The sequence below is a fragment of the Acomys minous genome (assembly GCF_964271855.1).
Source record: "Acomys minous genome assembly, chromosome: 1".
Taxonomy (NCBI): Eukaryota; Metazoa; Chordata; class Mammalia; order Rodentia; family Muridae; genus Acomys; species Acomys minous.
Window position 1 is genome coordinate 26,586,278 of NC_140483.1, and position 6,223 is coordinate 26,592,500.

Sequence of the window (6,223 nt, forward strand, 5' to 3'; positions counted from 1 at the left end):
GTCTTTCAGAGATTCAAAGGAAAGCAAGACCACTATCTGTAGGCTCAATTTTCTTAACAAATATATTTTATTACAAACTTAATAATTGAGAGTACCTCACTTATAACCCAACTATCCTAAACAATAGGAAAAGAAGATTAATGAATACAATAATGAAACCATAAGGATATCAGTTCCTAGGAACAATTCTCCTGGCATAGTCAGCAGGATTTCTTCTGCTGGAACCTGGAGCAGACAGAACCTAGAACCTCAGCTAGAGCCTGGAGCCCCAAAGCTTTCCTTCGAGCAGCTCTCTCTAGAAGCATCTCAAAGTGGAGTGATGAACAGCCAAAACTATCCCAAGTCTCCAAAGGCCCTGCCTCTTGTTTTTGGCTCACATTTATACCTCCTCTCAGCATTTGTTCAAGGATGTTTTTCAGCTGCTTAATAACCATTCTCCCCCACATGGTGGTTCGACTTCTAAGGGGATAAACATCACCTGCTCTCTCACAAGTCCTTTTCTCATCCCCCACTTGTGATCTAAACAAAAAACATGTTTATGTCTCCTTCAACTACCTTCTAACTACAGGATCCCCAAGGGCTGTCCACGACGCTTCATACAGGTTGTCACTATATCTCCCAACACCCCTATTCTAGAAGCATAGTCTCCAAAGTCACAAAACTTTAGGGGTCAAGAAACCCTAGAAATCTGTATAGTAGACACACTTTGCAATGGAATGTTACTATGTCCCTCTACCTAAGAGCATGGTGCTGAATATGTACAGTATACCACTGTGTAGTTACTTATTGAAGAACTCCCATGTGCTGGACACAGGACAATCCTAAGCTCATGTTTCACTTAACCAACCAACACTGCCTCATAATTAACAGTCCAGATACTGCTAGTATTAGCTAACATTGGTTGTGAACTCATAGTGTGCCTGGCCTCCTGAAAGGTACTTTATACATTTAGCTGCTTAACCCTTGACTTATGTTTCAGGGAGATGCTGTTATTATTCTCATCTTCCAAAAGAGAAAAGCGAGTATGCTCCCTTCTCTGCTGCTATGACAAGATATCTGACCGAAGCTACACAATGAAGAAAGGTTTTAGTTGGCTCACAGTTTAAGGATAGAGCCTACCATGGCAGAGGAGATGTGGCAAGAAGCCTGGCTCCAGCTGCTGTGGCAGGAGCACAGGGCACCGCCATTGTCAGGAAGCAGATGAAAGAGGTGAGCCTTGGTCTTCAGTGCTGTTTTAATTGAAAATCCCAGACATTCTATTTTACCAATAAAGACCAGGAACCAGATGTTGTAGTGAAAAAACCTGCTAGCTCAAAGAGGCAAAGAAAGCTCGCAGCTGAACTTCCTACTCAGTTCACGTCCCAATGCTGTATATTGCTGTTGTTGTGAGGTAGACATGAGAGAAGCCTACACAATCTTGGGTTTGAGCTAGTATAAGTCTATACTAGCCGGCCACCACTACACTAGGTGTTTGTGATCCCAGTGTAGGCCAGAGCCTTTCTCAGGGTGAGTTTGTTTGTTTGTTTGTTTGTTTTTTGAGGCAAGGTTTTTGTTTGTTGCCTTGGCTGTCCTGGACTTTCTTTGTAGACTAGACTGGCCTCGAACTCACAGAGATCTGCCTGCTTCTGCCTCACTGAACGCTGGGATTACAGGCATGTGCCACCTGAGCTTTTAATTACAAAAAACAAACAAACAAACAAACAAAAAAAGGGCCCAGGTTGACACACCTCAGTTAGGAAGAACAATTAGCCAGAAGTGGGACTACAAATGCCAAAAAGCAAGCTTAGTACATCTAGGGACTTTCCCAGAAGTGGGACTTTGACGGATTAGGTATTTGTTTTTGTTTTGCCAGGTAGTATCGCCCACTTCCTAGATTGCATGGCCTGAACGGTATTCCCAATCATGGCATCAGTTGTGCTAAGGTCTGAGGACCTGTTACATTGCCTAAAATGCTGCTAGACTCCAGGTGAGAGCGGTGTGGAAGAATGGGGAAATAGAAGGACCCAGAGGGTTCAGGATCTGGACCCAGGGGGCCTGCACAAACTGTTGTACCAACCAAGGACAATGCATGGAGTGAACCTAGATCCCCCTGTTCAAATGCAGCCCATGGACAGCTCATTCTCCACGGTTGTGGGGAGAGCAGGGACTGCCTCTGACGTGAACTCTGGCGCCCCTGATTTGATCACTGGCAGTACACAGAGGAAGGGGAAGCAGGCTGTCCGGATGAAACCTGATAGGCTGGTGGGGAGGAGGGCCCCTTCCATCAGAGGGCTGGGGGCGGGGAATAGGGCAGAAGAGGGTGGGAACGGGAAATACAAGCGATCAGTAAGAATCAGGATGTAATAGGAATAAATTATTTTAAAAATGTAGGAAAAAAAAAAAAGAAAAGAAAGGGGATGGGAGTAGTTAGAGAGAATGCTAAGGGGTAAGGAACACTGGCTGTTCTTCCAGAGGACCTGGGTTCAATTACTAGCACCCACACAGAAGCTCACAATTGTCTGCAGTTCCAGTTCCAGGGGGTCCAACACCACCACACAGATATACATACAGGCAAAACACAGATGCACACAATATACATACATCGTTTTTTAAAAAAAAATCTGCGCAGTGGTGGCAAACACCTTTAATCCCAGCACTTGGGGAGGCAGAGGCAAGCAGATCTCTGTGAGTTCAAGACCAGCCTGGAAGTTCCAGGACAGCCAGGTAGGGTTGCTGTAGTGGAAGTTTTGGTTTCTTTAAAAATTCAGTTATGTTACGTAAAAGTGTTTTTGTTTTCATCCCAAGCATGGGCTATGGAGTTGCTTTTAGTTTGTCCCACAGCTGAGAACAGCCTCATGCCAGCTGCAGTGAATGGGATTCTGGGGACTCTGGGAGAATATAAATACCAGAGCCCAGAGAGCAGCCAGGGTTTCAAGGAGACGGCGGAGGGGGAGGAAGGCTGCTTGGTCTGTGTTTGCAGTTGCTGGACTCCTGGGTATCCTGACTGAGACTGGTGTTTCCCCAAAGAACCAAATGACCCTAACCAGCTGAAAGTAAGTCTGAAGAGGTCTATGGGCCCCTTTCTCTTCTAACTTTCTTTCTCTCCCACCCAGGGTTGGGAAGGAGTCGGTGGAAGGATGGTAGAGGCTTAAGGAACCCAAATAAAAAGAAGTTAAAAAGTAACACCTCTAGGCTGCTACACAGAGAAACCCTGTCTCAAAGGAAAAATGAAATGAAAAGAGGAATAGTCTATTGCTTTTTTCCTTTCCTCCTCCTTTTTTTGTCTTTGTTTTTGGTGTGTGTTTTCCTTTGTTTGTTGGAATATTTTGGGTTTGTTTGTTTGTTTGTTTGTTTGTTTTAGATAGGGCTTTTCTTTTTAGCCTTGGCTGTCCTGGAGCTCACTCTGTAGACAACACTGGCCTCTAACTCACAGAGAACCACCTGCCTCTGCCTTTTAAGTGGTGTAATTAAAGGCATGTGTCACCACCACGCAGCTGCCAGGAAGCCTATTACTTTTGAATTAAACCTCATTAAGGCTTTAGGAGACAGGTAGAAAGCAGCCAGATTTTCTTCTTTCCTTCCTTCCTTCCTTTCTTTCTTTCTTTCTTTCTTTCTTTCTTTCTTTCTTTCTTTCTCAGAATGTTATAACTGTCTTGTAACCAAATTTCGTTTTATTAATTAATTATAACCTTACAACCCATCCCAGTACATCAAGTTGCATTAGGACTGAACAGGTTCTCTTTTGTGATAGCCTGACAAGGCAACCCTGCCAGAGGGAAGTGATCAAAAAGCAGGCAATGGAATCCTTATCAGAGACATCCCTTTTCCCCCTTACTAGGAGAACTACATGAGGACCAAGCTACCCATTGGCTACATATGAATAGGGGTCCTATGCCAGTCCACACATGGTCCATGTTTTAGTTGGCTCCGTTGGCCTTCTTATGGAACTTAAGGACCCTCTGGCTCCTTCTATCCTCCCCCTGCCCTCTACTTTTCCACAAGGCTCCCTGTACTCCACCCAATGTTTGGCGGCACAAGTCTCAGCATCTGTTTCGATACACTGCTGGGTGGAGCCTCTCAGAGGCCAGCTATGTTAGGCTCCCGTCTGCAAGCATAGCAGAGTATCATTAATAGTGTCAAGAGTTCGCTGTCCCCCATGGGGTGGGTCTCAGGTTGGGCCAGGCACTGGTTTGACATTCCCTCAATCTCTGCTCTATCTTTATGCCTGCACATCTTGTAGGCGGGACAGATTTTGGGTCGAAGTTTTGCTTTTGTGGGTGAGTTGGTGTTCCCCTTCCTCTACTAGGAGTCCTGTCTGGTTAGAGAGTGTCCTCTTCAGTCTCCATGACGCCTGCTACTCAGAGTGTCAGCTAGAGTCACCCTCACATCCTCCCAGGAGCTACTCCGTCATAGGTCTCCAGCTTGTCTCACAGATGTCCCCGCCTATGGTTTCTCTTTTCTCTGCAAGCCCTCTGTCCTCCCTTCCCCCTCTCCCCACATCTGGTCTCCATTCTCATTTCCCTTCTCCTTCTTATCCTGTTTCCTTCTCTTCAACCACTTCTGCTGCCTACTGTATTTCATCCAATGGCCTGAACATTTTATGATTTGTTTTTAATAGCTGAGTAGCATTTGCTTGTGTAAATTCACCCACATTTCCTTTATCCGTTCTTTGTAGCCAAATTTCTAATAGAGTCCTTACCCACCCTGTGGTCCCCTCCCCTTAACTACAAGCCCCAGTAGGACTTCACTGCTTTCATCTCTCTTGTAATTCTGGTCATCCACAAACTCACTAGAATGTGCAGTTAAGCTCTGTTCATATACTCTAGGACTTCTCTCCCTGCAGCTTCAAGAATCATCCTACAAAACAACTATAAAGCCTATAATCACAGGGTCAGAACCAATGTGCTGTACCAACTATGTTTTTTAAACTGATATATCAAAGGTAATTGAAACAAGGTTTTATTTTAGCTTAGAGTTTAGATGCAGCCCATGGCAGTGGAGAAGGCAGAGAGCAGGGAATGTCTCTACTGTCATGAGCCTTCTGTCCTCATGTATAGGATAGGACAGATAGAGACAGATAGTCATCAGTAAATACAGAACATGCAGGTGCCATATGTTAATAAGTGCCATGGAGTAAAAAAAAAAAAAAAAAAGCAAGTAGATAGGATATATTGAAATAGTAGTACATATTAATTTATGTATTTTAATATCATCCTCACTGAATGGACCAGCAAATAAAGGCTCAGAGAGGCTAAAAGTGCATCCAAGGATCCAGACTTTATAAATGGTGGCATCACGAGCTGCATCTACAATAGCCTGGCTCCACATCTGTGCATCCCTTGTGGTTTTCATACCCTCTACTTCTGGAAGCTCCAGGGTTACTGGGCCTTTAACTTGAATTTCCTGCGTAGACTCAGAACAGCTGGACTCTTCCCTGGGCCCATCCTCTTTTGTTTCTCTGTCTTTCATAGGCACACGAGAGGATAAATAAGTGTCCAGCTCCCAGTGGTACTGAGTGCTGGCTGCGGGCTGCAGGAGTGAATGTAAAATCTTAATGTAGACCCAGCCATAAGGCCCTTCTCCTCATTGGTCACTTAGGGGGCTTTGTTGATTAAAAAAAATATAAACTTATTGTGGCTAATATGGGTCACAGGTGGCAAAGGCCAGGGACTGACAAAGAGTTAAACTGGATTCTATTAGCATTCAAAACAGTGTGCTCAGTGAATAGGCATTGCGGGGGGCACGCTGGGGGGCATTGTGAGGGCATGCTGGGGGGGCATTGCGGGGGCATGCTGGGGGGCATTGCGGGGGGCACGCTGGGGGGGCATTGTGAGGGCATGCTGGGGGGGCATTGTGAGGGCATGCTGGGGGGCATTGCGGGGGGCACGCTGGGGGGGCATTGTGAGGGCATGCTGGGGGGGCATTGCGGGGGCATGCTGGGGGGCATTGCGGGGGGCACGCTGGGGGGGCATTGTGAGGGCATGCTGGGGGGGCATTGCGGGGGCATGCTGGGGGGCATTGCGGGGGGGCACGCTGGGGGGGCATTGTGAGGGCATGCTGGGGGGGCATTGTGAGGGCATGCTGGGGGGCATTGCGGGGGGCACGCTGGGGGGGCATTGTGAGGGCATGCTGGGGGGGCATTGTGAGGGCACGCTGGGGGGGCATTGCGGGGGCATGCTGGGGGGGCATTGTGAGGGCATGCTGGGGGGCATTGCGGGGGGCACGCTGGGGGGGCATTGTGAGG

At 46.9% G+C, this 6,223-nt stretch overlaps 1 long non-coding RNA gene across 1 annotated transcript in view; it reads left to right on the top strand.

Annotated features, from left to right (window-relative positions):
• Positions 1–2,908: 2,908 nt before the first annotated feature.
• Positions 2,909–6,223, top strand: part of LOC311597595 — a 20,112-nt gene continuing 16,797 nt past the window's right edge. Inside the window, exon 1 of the long non-coding RNA XR_014779275.1 lies at positions 2,909–3,032. This is a non-coding gene — a long non-coding RNA (uncharacterized lncRNA). The remainder of the gene's footprint in view (positions 3,033–6,223) is intronic.